The following is a 12,906-nucleotide window of genomic DNA, read 5'->3' on the forward strand; positions in this document are numbered from 1 at the left end:
CCAATCAGCTTGTGCCAAGTTTGAATTTTCCCTAACTCCTTCAGTTTTGCCCCAAACCGCGGCGCGGGGAGACAGATTTCAGTCCACCTTCCTGTCTGCTTGCTGGTCGACCTCGCAACAAAGCTCTTTCTTTTCTCGAAAGCTGGTGCCATAGCATTGGCTTCTATGCGCCCCAGGCAGTGAGCCCTTGCTCGACAAGAATTTTTGGCGATCGCAAACGGACTAAGGCCGTGTGGTCGTCTGGCTGAGGCCCTGTAGCCTCGGGCTGGGTGTAGGTCCTCGGCCCCGACCCTGAATGGCCACCTAGACGCGATTTGTCTAGAGGCTCGGCTGTCGGGTTCCTGCTTCCAGCTGCAGAGGCGCTCCAGGCTCCTCCGCGCTCCTTTCACTTTTGGGGAAAGAAACAGCTCCTGGATCTTTTGGGTGAGTAACCTCGTAAAAACGCGCTTGTGCCTAAATTGTCTATTAACTGCATCAGGATTATGAGTTACAGTCCCTCTCTAAGTATAGAAGGTTACAGCGCCTGCGGAGAGCGAGGATTCAGTTCCCGGTCTTGGAACTAAGATCCCAGGAGCTGGCCAAAAAAATGAAAATGCTTACAGCCGCTGAGGTGCTCAGAAGTTCGGATTAGAGTCCCAGGCCCTTGACTTTCTTGTTAAGTGTCTGCTTCATTCGTTAGTAATTGGCTAGTCGGGTTAAATTGGATGGTCACAGAAAAACTTGATTGAATCTGTATTCTGCCATTTTGCTGTGGTCATCCTGAAGAAAAAAACCCTTCTAAAATGGGGAATGGTAACAGCGTACCTGACAACACTCCCTTGAAAAGTGTTCTTCAAAGTTGGTCAAGGGTTAGCTCTAAGCCGATGAAAAAGAAGAAAATGCTTTACTTGTGTAACACTGTCTGGCCCAAATATCAGCTGGAGTCAGGGGAAAAATGGCCCCAGAATGGGTCTTTGAACTATAATACTATTTTACAATTAGACTCGTTTTGTAAGAGACAGAAAAAATGGGAAGAAATCCAGTATGTACAATCATTTATGACTTTATATAAGAGGAGAAATTGGTATGAGGAAATTAATGAGAACACGATGGGTCAGAGGGAAGACTCTCAGAAAAAGTCTCTTTTACCTGAGTCAAAGTCAAATGATGGTCTAGTCCCTTCATCGCCACCTGTTGCAGCAGCCCGACCATCGGCCCCTCCCTCAGCACCTCCTTCAGTAGCCCGTCCCTCAGCGCCTCCTCCCTCAGCGCCCCGTCCCTCAGCAGCCCCTCCCTCAGCCCCTCTCCAGGTAGCCTCTCCCTTGGTACCCCCTCCCTCGGTACCCCCTCCCTTGCCACCTCTTGCGCTAGCCCCTTCGTCCACACCTCTGGTGATTCCCTCGACTTCTGAAGCGGGTCTTCCTGCAGGCAGTGCCAAGACGTCTACCAGTCTTCCTCGGGCTGCTGGTCCAGCTCTGTACTCGCCCTTAGCAGATGGTCACGAAGGCACGGTCTCCCTTCTCTGTCCCCTTCAGGGTACTCAGTTTGGCCCAGGGAACACTCTACTTCAAGCAAAGCAATTTCTGCTAAGGCAGGTCCCCGCTGGCTTAGATGACCAAGGCCAATCCAGAGCACGTGGAGTGATGCATCATGGTTTATCAGTAATAGATTTATATAATTATAAAGCTAAAATGCCATCTTATCAGGATGATCCCAGGAAGATGGAGCGTCTCTTTACAGGCATTTTTGCTGTTTCTCATCCTAACTGGGCTGCCATACAAGTCCTCATGAATGTCCTCCTCAGTCCAGAGGAACGCAGCATGGTATTCGATAAGGCCCGTCAGGAAGCTGAAAGGCTCCGTGAGATAAATCCAAAGAGTCCAATCAGAACTTCAGCAGACCAAGCTCTTCCTGGAGCTGAACCAGGATGGGATCCCAGTGATCCAGGAGATCAAGCAAGGCTGGATCATTACAAAGATTGTTTAATGTTTGGACTGCAAAAGGGGGCAAACAACTTCAAGAGGGTCCAGAATGTAAGGCAAGGGCAGGAGGAGGGCCCATACACCTTTCTTGAAAGGCTTCATGAGGCTTTCCGAAAATATACTGATATTGATCCAGAACACCCAAATAACATGGGACTGGTCAATTTAACCTTTATCAGCCAGAGTGCCCCAGATATAAGAAGAAAACTACAGCAACTGGAAGAGGGACCATGGTTGCCAACATCTCAGTTGCTTGAGATTGCTCTTGAAGTGTTCAGAGGCCACCTCAAAATTCGAGAAAAGCAGGAGCAAGACATCTTGAGGAAGGCTGCTCTGCTCAGCCGTAACCAGTCAAGACCCAGCAGGACATCCGCAGGAAAGAACAAACGGCCACTGGTAAGACCCCAGGGACCTCCAAAACCCAACCAAAAAGGTCATCCATTTGTTGGACCACGACAATGTGCCTTTTGTAAACAGGAAGGACACTGGAAACGGGAGTGTCCCAAAAACAGATGGGGCCCCCTCTCCCCCAAGACAGTGTCCATCACTGGTGTATCTGGGGAAGTTGCTCAGAAACCTTTTCTACAGCGGCTCGAATGTCACATAGAGAAAACATCTATAAAGTACAGCTTTATGTGTGAGCCTGAATGTCATAGTCCCTCATCAGGGCAAGAGGTACTAACAAATTTAAATGACCAAGTGGGTTTCTCAGCAGAAAAAGTAGACACCAGAGTATTCCCAGGTCAAGATTTCACCCTCCAAGCTTCACCATTACAATTGAGAGACAAGACTCCATCAGCTGTCCCTGAAGAAATTTTACAAAAGGTAAGAGCAGACGTTTGGGCTGATGGGACACCAGGAAGAGCCAAGACAGCTGACCCGGTAGTAGTAAAACTCCGTCCAGGTGCCCAGGTTCCAAAGTTAAAGCAGCCTCCTTTGAAAAGGGATGCAAAGGAAGGTATAAAGCCTCTGATAAACACCTTTCTTAAATACCAATTAATTCGACCATGTCAATCCCCATATAACACTCCTATCCTGCCAGTACAAAAACTTGGGACTGGAGAGAATCGTTTTGTGCAGAATTTGAGAGCTATCAACCAAATTGTAGAGAGTATACATTCAGTGATGCCAAATCATTATACTTTGCTTACAGATTTATCTGGAGACTTTTGCTGGTTTACAGTTCTGAACTTAAAAGATCCCTTTTATTGCATACCCCTCAGTCCTGAGTCCCAGAAACTGTTTGCATTCGAGTGGGATGATCCCAAGACAAACATAAAGCAGCAGTATTGCTGGACGGTACTTCCACTAGGATTTAAAAACGCCACAGCCATCTTTGTGGAGGCCTTTTCGAAGGACTTGAAGGATCTCCAATTAAATGAAGGAATCTTACTCCAGTATGTGGGTAATGTACTAGTTGCTAGTAAAACTAAGGAAGCTTCAGACCAAAATACAATCCTCACTTTAAACTTTTTGGCAGACCGGGGATATAAAGTCTCCAAAGAAAAGGCACAAATTTCTCAACCAACTGTAAAGTATCTAGGAGTTGAGTTGTCAAAAGGACAGAGAAATCTGTTGCCAGATCGAAGGGAAGCAATAGCTGGGGTGGATGTACCCACCACCAGAAAGCAACTGGAAAGATTCTTAGGAAAGGCTGGATTTTGTCGTATTTGGATTCCTAACTTTGAACTCATAGTCAAACCGCTATACGAGGCTCTCAAAAGAAGTGTCAATGAGCCATTAAACTGGACTGCTGAATGCTCTGAATCATTCCGTACCATCAAAGAGAAAATTTCGACAGCCCCAGCCCTTGGTCTCCCGGACATTAGAAAGCCATTTGACCTTTTTGTGCATGAAAGACAGGGCGTGAGTCTTGGAGTGCTAACTCAAAATTTAGATACTGCCAGAAGGCCAGTAGCTTACCTTTCCAAACAACTGGATATTGTAAGTCAAGGATGGCCAGTTTGCTTCCGGGCTGTGGCTGCAACCTGTGACCTTTTACAAGAAGCTGCAAAGCTCACTGCGGGCAGTCCTACTGCTGTGCACACTCCACACCGTGTGCGGCTTTTACTTGAACAAAAGGGCAGATACTGGCTTACTTCAAAGAGGCTAGGAAAATACCGAGCCATACTATTTGACAACCCGAATGTGACATTAAAGGAGGTCTCTGCTTTAAACCCAGCCACCGTGCCCCCCAGTGCAGCAGAAGAACCTGTTCACGATTGTATACAAATAATTGAAGAACAGTACCTGAGCTGACTGATCAGTTTTCAGAAATGGATCCAGAGAGAGATGATGAATGGGGATTTTATGTTGACTTTTGAGACTTAGATGATGATGAGTAACAAACGAAGAAGGCTGGATATATAATGAACAGGAACTAGTATTTAGACTGCAGCATTTAATGGGAAGTATTATACTCAGCTACATCAAGGAACCCATTATAGGAAGGATACAACCTATAATTGGCTACAAAAGTTTATTGTTAGTCCATAAATGCAAAGGACCATTCAAAAGGTAATACAAAACTGCCTGATTTGCACCAGAAACAACCCTAAAACTGGGCCACCTCCAACAGAACCAGGAGATGATTGGCAAGTAGATTTTACTGTTATGCCAAGAGCCATGGGACATAGATATTTGCTGGTATTTGTGGACATGTTCACAGAATGGGTTGAAGCTTTTCCATGCCAGAGAGAGAGCTTTCTAGGTAAAAAAGCCTTACTAAAAGAAACTAGCCCTCGTTTTGGGTTGCCTCTTTCAATTCAAAGTGACAGCAGAGGAGATTTCATAGCTGGGGTAACTCAAGGGGTCTGCAGGGCCCTTGGGCTACAATAGAAGTTACATGCTTGATGGAGCCCTCAAAGTACGTCAGGAAGCCAACTTCACTTGAGATGAGGTCTTAACAGTTGCCCTTTTGAGGGTAAGAGTGGCCTCTAGAAGCAAGGGCCACTTGAGCCCTTATGAACTGTTATATGGGAGACCCTTCCTTAAGACTAAGTATTACTGTAGTCTTGAAAGTGATCACATTGTAAAAGGATTAGATAGTATAAAATGTGTACAATTTCTTGGTGCTGTCTTATTCTCTAGTTGATTAATGTTTCCCACAGATGTTCCTTTGCAATGCAGAAGCCCAGGGAATTGGGTCCTCCTGAAACTTGGAAAAATTACTTCCTTGAAGATCAACCGCAGCCCAAGTGGGATAGACCCTATGAAGTTCTTCTGTTTACACATTCTTCAGTAGAGCTAAAGAGTTAAACCTCGGGTGTACTACTCCTGAGTAAAAATAGTACCCATTTCTAACCAGCAGCTCCCTGTCCCCTTCACAGTTCTCAAACAGGGCACACTCTTTATGGACAGGAGAAAGTAAGAGTACCAGCCTTCTTAATATTGGTGGGGCCTGGAAACCCATTACTGATTTCTTGACCCCTGATTACACTTGTGAACCCTTAACTGACCTTAAGTTACTTTTCAGACAGGACAGCCAAGACTCCACTAGCCAGGAAGAGAAGATAAGGACATCTTTGAAGTAGACAGCTTTTGCCCAGAAGTCTGGTCCAGGCCTATATAAATAAATATTCAGTCACTAAAAATGTTTAAAATAACATGGTTTCAGTTCAGTTCAGTCGCTCAGTTATGTCCAACTCTTTGCAACCCCATGAACCACAGCAGGCCAGGCCTTCCTGTCCATTACCAACTGCCGGAGCCTACCCAAACCCATGTCCTTTGACTCAGTGATGCCATCCAGCCATCTCATCCTCTGTCATCCCCTTCTCCTCCTGCCCTCAATCTTTCCCAGCATCAGAGTCTTTTCAAATGAGTCAGCTCTTTGCATCACGTAGCCAAAGTACTGGAGTTTCAGTTTCAACATCAGTCCTTCCAGTGAACACCCAGGACTCATCTCCTTTAGGATGGACTGGTTGGATCTCCTTGCAGTCCAAGGGACTCTCAAGAGTCTTCACCAACACCACAGTTCAAAAGCATCAATTCTTTGGTGCTCAGCTTTCTTTATAGTCCAACTCTCACATCCATACATGACTACTGGAAAAACCATAGCCTTGACTAGACGGACCTTTGTTGACAAAGTAATGTCTCTGCTTTTTAATATGCTGTCTAAGTTGGTTATAACTTTTCTTCTAAGGAGTAAACGTCTTTTAATCTCATGGCTGCAGTCACCATCTGCAGTGATTGTGGAGCCCAGAAAAATAAAATCACTGTTTCCACTGTTTCCCCATCTATCTGCCATGAAATGTGGGACCAGATGCCATGATCTCAGTTTTCTGAATGTTGAGCTTTAAGCCAACTTTTTCACTCTCCTCTTTCACTTTCATCAAGAGACTCTTTAGTTCTTCACTTTCTGCCATAAGGGTGGTGTCATCTGAGGTTACTGAGGATATACATCTGAGGATATGCATCTGAGGTGCATATCTGAGGTTATCGATATTTCTCCCGGCAATCTTGATTCCAGCTGTGCTTCCTCCAGCCCAGTGTTTCTCATGATGTACTCTGCATATAAGTTAAATAAGCAGGGTGACAATATACAGCCTTGATGTACACCTTCCCCTATTTGGAACCAGTCTGTTGTTCCATGTCCAGTTCTAACTGTTGCTTCCTGACCTGCATACAGGTTTCTCAAGAGGCAGGTCAGGTAGTGTAGTATTCCCATCTCTTTCAGAATTTTCCAGTTTATTGTGATCCACACAGTCAAAGGCTTTGGCATAGTCAATAAAGCAGAAATAGATGTTTTTCTGGAACTCTCTTGCTTTTTTGATGATCCAGCAGATGTTGGCAATTTGATCTCCAGTTCCTCTGCCTTTTCTAAAACCAGCTTGAATGTCTGGAAGTTAATGGGTCACGTATTGCTGAAGCCTGGCTTCGAGAATTTTGAGCATTACTTTACTAACGTGTGAGATGAGTGCAATTGTGCGGTAGTTTGAGCATTCTTTGGCATTGCCTTTCTTTGGGATTGGAATGAAAACTGACCTTTTCCAGTCCCGTGGCCACTGCTGAGTTTTCCAAATTTGCTGACATATTGAGTGCAACACTTTCACAGCATCATCTTTGAGGATTTGAAATAGCTCAACTGGAATTCCATCACCTCCACTAGCTTTATTTGTAGTGATGCTTCCTAAGGCCCACTTGACTTCACATTCCAGGATGTCTGGCTCTAAGTGAGTGTGAGTGATCACACCATCGTGGTTATCTGGGTCATGAAGATCTTTTTTGTACAGTTCTTCTGTGTATTCTTGCCACCTCTTCTTAATATTTTCTGCTTCTGTTGGGTCCATACCATTTCTGTCTTTTATCGTGCCCATCTTTGCATGAAATGTTCCTTTGGTATCTCTAATTTTCTTGAAGAGATCCCTAGTCTTTCCCATTCTATTGTTTTCCTCTATTTCTTTGCACTGATCACTGAGGAAGGCTTTCTTATCTGTCCTTGCTATTCTTTGGAACTCTGCATTCAAATGGGTATGTCTTTCCTTTTCTCCTTTGCTTTTCGCTTCTCTTCTTTTCACAGCTATTTGTAAGGCTTTCCCAGATAGCCATTTTCCTTTTTTGCATTTCTTTTTGTTTCATGGCCTCCTAAAGAATAAGGTCTGTTTTTGGAGGACTGTTAAAATTAGGAGTCATAGTTCTGTGTATCGTAGGGTTAATCTTTTTACTCACTAAAGTTTTTACTTATTATCTGTCTCATATATTTAAAAAGGCCTCCCCCACTCACATGATGATTGCCTGAGACTTAAGAATTCAAAGCAGTACTTGTGAATGTTTACTGTCAAGTGCAAAAACAATTTCATTCCTCTTATAATAATCTACACTTCTACTCAGCAAGAAGAAGCTACGTAAGAAAAATATGGTCTTTTTGAGTGAAGAAACGTCAAAAAAATGTAAATGAGATATGAGCTTTTAGATAAACTCTATTAAGAATAATTATGCTTTAGGAATGTCTGAAATAGTCTGTCCAAATTGGGGTAACTTGAATTTCTAAGAGTTGTGCTAAACTAGGTGATGGAAGTTCACTGAATAACTAGCTCATTTCCAAATAAAGTAAGATTTTGAAACATTTATTACTGAACATTAGTTTCCTCTTACAGAGAAACTAAAGAAATTTGGGACTGTTAATGAATAAAAATAAGCTGGCGCAAAAACTTGAATTTGGCTTTTCTGTCTGTTAAAAGGACACACTTTCTTCAGATGTTGAACTGCATTTGACAATAGATTTAAGTTTATTTACCTCTTAAATGGTCTATACCATTTATACCAAACTATACCTCTGCCTCTGAAATCCTATATTGTTACTTTGGCTGAGTGAATAGCTATTGTTTCACAGTGACCTATAGTCCCATCTGACTGAGTGCTCTAAACCTTTCTGATATTTGTTGACAAAACTTCCTGAATCATTCTGATGAAGCACTTTTGGCTTCTAGCTAACTTTGGGATGCTTCAGAGGGCCCCTGAAACATCCCAAAGGGAGATATTACACTAATTGGGTTCAACTTCCATGTTGAATTACATGGGAAATATTGTCAAGTGAGTAATAAGTCTCGGGTTATACTGTATGGTAAATGTTACTTATACAGATATCCTAGAAACAATTTATATATAAATTCTGATATATTCAGGTAAAATATTGCCATAATTCTAATTACTATCTTAAACTGTTGTCACAGCACTAACCAAGTTTCTTGTGAAAATGCTTCCTCTTCAAAAAGATTTATAGAAAGGACTTTTGGATAAATACAAGTTTCTGAACTGGGTAAGAAGTTAAAGGATTCTAGTGGGAAACCTGATGACTGTACAAAGGTTAACAAAAGGACTTAATGAACTGGCAAATATCCTTATAACTTTTATGGTTTCTGTCTAAAACATTACTGGTTTGAATCTGTTTTCCAGATCTTAGGAAACCTTCCCCTCAAACTAATTATGACTTAACAGTAATTTGGTAAAATGATACTTAATAAATTGGAACATATACCTTTTCTCTCTATCTGACCCCTCCAGAGATTGGAAACTCTTAGGGTTCCAGTAACTTTATCAGATAAATTAGGAAGGTTATCTCACTAACAGGTATAGAAATCTCAGTTTTGGAGACCTTGAGAAAGGGAGGAATTCACTTAGATCTGTTAGGCGAAATCTGTGATAAGCCTTTGGGATGACTTTCCTAGCCCTGAAAGATTTTATTTTAAAGTTAAGTTTGAGACTCCATAAAAGTTTCAGCAAAGCAAAAAAAAAAAAAAAGTATGATCAATTATGGTTATATAAATAATCAGATCAAGTTTATTGAGACTAGACCTATTTTGTAAACAAGTCTTAATTTGGTTATATTTGGTAAAAATGAGGGTGATTTTAGGGAGAAAAGGATGTTTCAATGAATGTTAAATCCCAGTTTGTTAATGGAAGTCTGTATCTACTAAGACTCATTTCCTGAATAGATCTTTGCTGTTAGGATATATTAACGTAAAATGTAATTGAATCATTAAAGGACACTCTCAGTTTCTGAAGCTTAGCTCAATAATCTGTCTTTGGATAAAGATCAGATGCCTCGCAACCTGCAACCAAGACTGGAAAAAGACATAATTTAAGGAACTGTCTCCAACCTGGCTGGAAGGACCGTTTATCAGCTACTCTTAACTGGCTCATGCCCAGTGAAATTGAAGAAAAATTGACTCTTGGACTAACTCCCACTTCCCAAGGCCCCTACACTGGACTGGTCTGTAAAGAGGACTGGCTGACCTCAAACTCACCTTAGAACGATGCTCAGACAGAGGAAACTACACTATGCTAGGATGGGAAGAAGACGACATCAGAAGCAGACAGCTTGCCCAAGATGCTGGATTCATAGGATCATTTATAACATTATCTTGATTTCTTGGACCTTTGCACATCAATCAAATGTTTTCTATCATAGACACGATTCTATGCTAGTTTAAAACTCAATCCAGTTGTTGGGTTGTGGCCTAGTACTTCTGGGTTACCTTGGTGGATTTCTCCTCTCCAGGGCTCCGATTGGATAGACCCTAGGAAGTTTATTTTAGAAGAGAGTTCAGTCCTGTTCTGTCTATTCATGATATTACTAGATGGGATCCTCTCACTTGGTCAGTTAATAATACCTGCTCTGACCCTGGCCCATAGATTTAAGTGTTTTCTTAGGGTCGTTTAGACTCAGTAACCAGCTAAGTCTCAATCAAAAAAAATGTGACCTCTTGTCTACTAAAAGGAAAATTCCCACAATTATGGGATGGATCTGTATGGTTAGGAGAAGGAAATGGCAACCCACTCCAGTGTTCTTGCCTGCAGAATCTCAGGGACAGGGGAGCCTGGTGGGCTGCCATCTATGGGGTTGCACAGAGTCGGACATGACTGAAGTGACTTAGCAGCAGCAGCAGCAGCTGTATGGTTAACACCAGGCTATGGTTAATTTTAAAAGCTCTTTATGTTGGGAACAATTAAATCATACTAAGAATGATCAACCTAGTATTATTATAAAACTAGGCTGGGTACTTTTTGAACTATGCCTATTATTACCCTTAGAGAGAATGATATGAAACTCAATGGATTTGTGTAGTAACTTATAGCCTTGGCATCTACCAGGATGGATAGGAAGGTGTAGCCTGGGATTCCCGTGAACTCAAGGTCGCATACATAATAAATTAGAGGTAAAGGATTTACAACAGACCATAGAAATTGAGACAGGATATGAGGAGACAAATGCCTGGCTGGAATGGATTAAATATTCTGTGCGCACTTGAAATAAGAGCAACTGTTACGCTTGTGCAACAGTAGGCCGGAGGCTCAATGGTACCATTCCCACTCGATGGGCCTCAGATGCTGTGGGCATAGAATGCATGATACTCCTCTTTCAGGACAATATGGCCTGGGGTAATAAATCCTGCAAGACCTTGTCACTAATGTTCGTGACTGTGAAGGGTCCTAGGCATAACCCCCAAGGACTGTCAAACCCCCATTCCATGATGCAAACTATACCTCGTGCCTCTCTAGGTGGGGGGAATAGTTAGCATTCTTGGGGAATGTGTCTGGGTGCAGTGAAGGCCAGTCCTTTGAGGGAATGAACAATCATTCTGCATTAACTATGGCCCGGGAAGACATCTGGTGTTGTGGAGGACCATTGCTTGAGACTGCCGGCCAATTGGAGTGGAATTTGCACCCTAGTTCAATTGGCTATCCTTTTCCCCCTGGCATTTCGACACTCGGATCCCTCTCTCAAGCAGACTAACCATAGAGCCGACAGGAACACGCTTGCCCCACGTGGGTCATGTGATCCATGTATATAGATATTCTACTGGGGTCCCTAGAGGTATTCCTGATGAATCCAAGGCCAGAAACCAAACAGCAGCAGGGTTCGAGTCTGTGTTATTCTGGTGGTCCACCGTTCATAAAAGTGTTGATTGGATAAGCTGTTACTATAACCAACAGAGGTTTGTAAACTATACCAGAGCTGCTCTAAGGGGAATAGCAAAACAGTTAGATGCCACCAGCAAAATGGCATGGGGAAAACTGACTGGCCTTAGACATGATTCTGGGCTTCCCTTGTGGCTCAGCTGGTAAAGAATCCATCTACAATGCAGGAGACCTGGGTTCGATCCTTATGTTGGGAAGATTCCCTGGAGAAGGGAAAGGCTACTCACTCTGGTATTCTGGACTAGAGAATTCCATGGACTGTATAGACCATGGGGTCGCAAAGAGTCAGACACGACTGAGTGAGTTTCACTTTCAGACATGATTCTGGCAGAAAAGGGAGGAGTATGTGTTAGGGTGTCAATGTTGTACTTTCATACCCAACAGCACGGCCCCTGATGGCACAATAACAAGGGCCTTGCAAGGTCTGACCACCTTGGCTAATGAGTTAGCTGAAAACTCAGGGATAGATGACCCATTGTCCGGTTTGATGGAACAATGGTTTGAGAGATGGAGAGGCATCATGACCTATATCTTGACTACCCTTATTATCCCACTTGAAATACTCACCCCGGTAGGGTGTTGCATCATTCCTTGTGTCAGGAGCCTAATACAAAGATTAATAGAAACAGCTCTCACCAAGCAGTCCCCTGCAACCTATATGACAACTTTCTATTCCTGGAGGAGTCTGAATATGAAAGTCATTTGATGCTAAGTTCACAGAAAACAATAATCGACCATCATAAAAAGGGGGGTGGGAACTGTAAGAAAAATATGGTCTTTTCTACCAAAGAAGAAAGATTGAAGAAATGGATTCATATTAATTTTTTTTAGTTAAATATATATATGTGTATATTATATATATATATATATGTATCTGGCTTGTGAATAAAATTCCTAAGATGGTGACTTGTCAGTTTTTTGTTCTCTTCCCTTCCTGGTTTCTCTTCCTCATAAGAACAATTTGGCAGGCTAATTTTGTGGGCTTTACCCTGGACATGTGCAAAGAACTAAAGGGCTGGAGAAAATATTTAATATATATCCTCCACTCAGAAGCTTACAAGTATCATGCATGACCCCCATCGACCAATAAAAACTTAGGCGACGTTCGGGGAAGATTGTGACTCTGTGGTCCTCAGCCTATGAGGAACCAGGGGAGGGAACCTGCGTTTTAGGGGTAAAAACCGAGAGCACTTCCCGCCGAGTGTGCTTGCTCCCACATCTTTGTCTATAGTGTGCCCTTCTGCAGAAGGAAAGACTGCCTTGCGAGCCCTTTTCGATTGTCAGTCTTATTCCTGTGACACTGTTTGAGAGCATTTCCAGCAGCTAGAGTGGGCGTCGCCCTGTTTTCCTTAAGACTGAGGAATGTACAGAGAAAAGAGGGGAAAACTGAAATAGCACATAAAACATTGACCTATTTACCCTGGTTTTCCTCCTTCGATAGGCTGTTGATTAATCAAGCCTTGAGTTATTTTCCAGAGACAGCACTGCACGTGTGGAAGACGGGAACCCATGTCTCCAGGATGAC

At 42.9% G+C, this 12,906-nt stretch overlaps 1 protein-coding gene across 1 annotated transcript in view; it reads left to right on the forward strand.

Annotated features, from left to right (window-relative positions):
- Positions 1 to 65: 65 nt before the first annotated feature.
- The window catches only part of FBXO42 (F-box protein 42), a 111,117-nt gene continuing 98,276 nt past the window's right edge, over positions 66 to 12,906 (forward strand). The window contains exon 1 of the mRNA XM_081575053.1: positions 66 to 423. The gene's annotated coding sequence lies outside the window, so the exon portion shown is untranslated. The remainder of the gene's footprint in view (positions 424 to 12,906) is intronic.

This window comes from Giraffa tippelskirchi, chromosome 3, assembly GCF_054371585.1.
Source record: "Giraffa tippelskirchi isolate mGirTip1 chromosome 3, T2T-mGirTip1v1.2.pri, whole genome shotgun sequence".
NCBI lineage: Eukaryota > Metazoa > Chordata > Mammalia > Artiodactyla > Giraffidae > Giraffa > Giraffa tippelskirchi.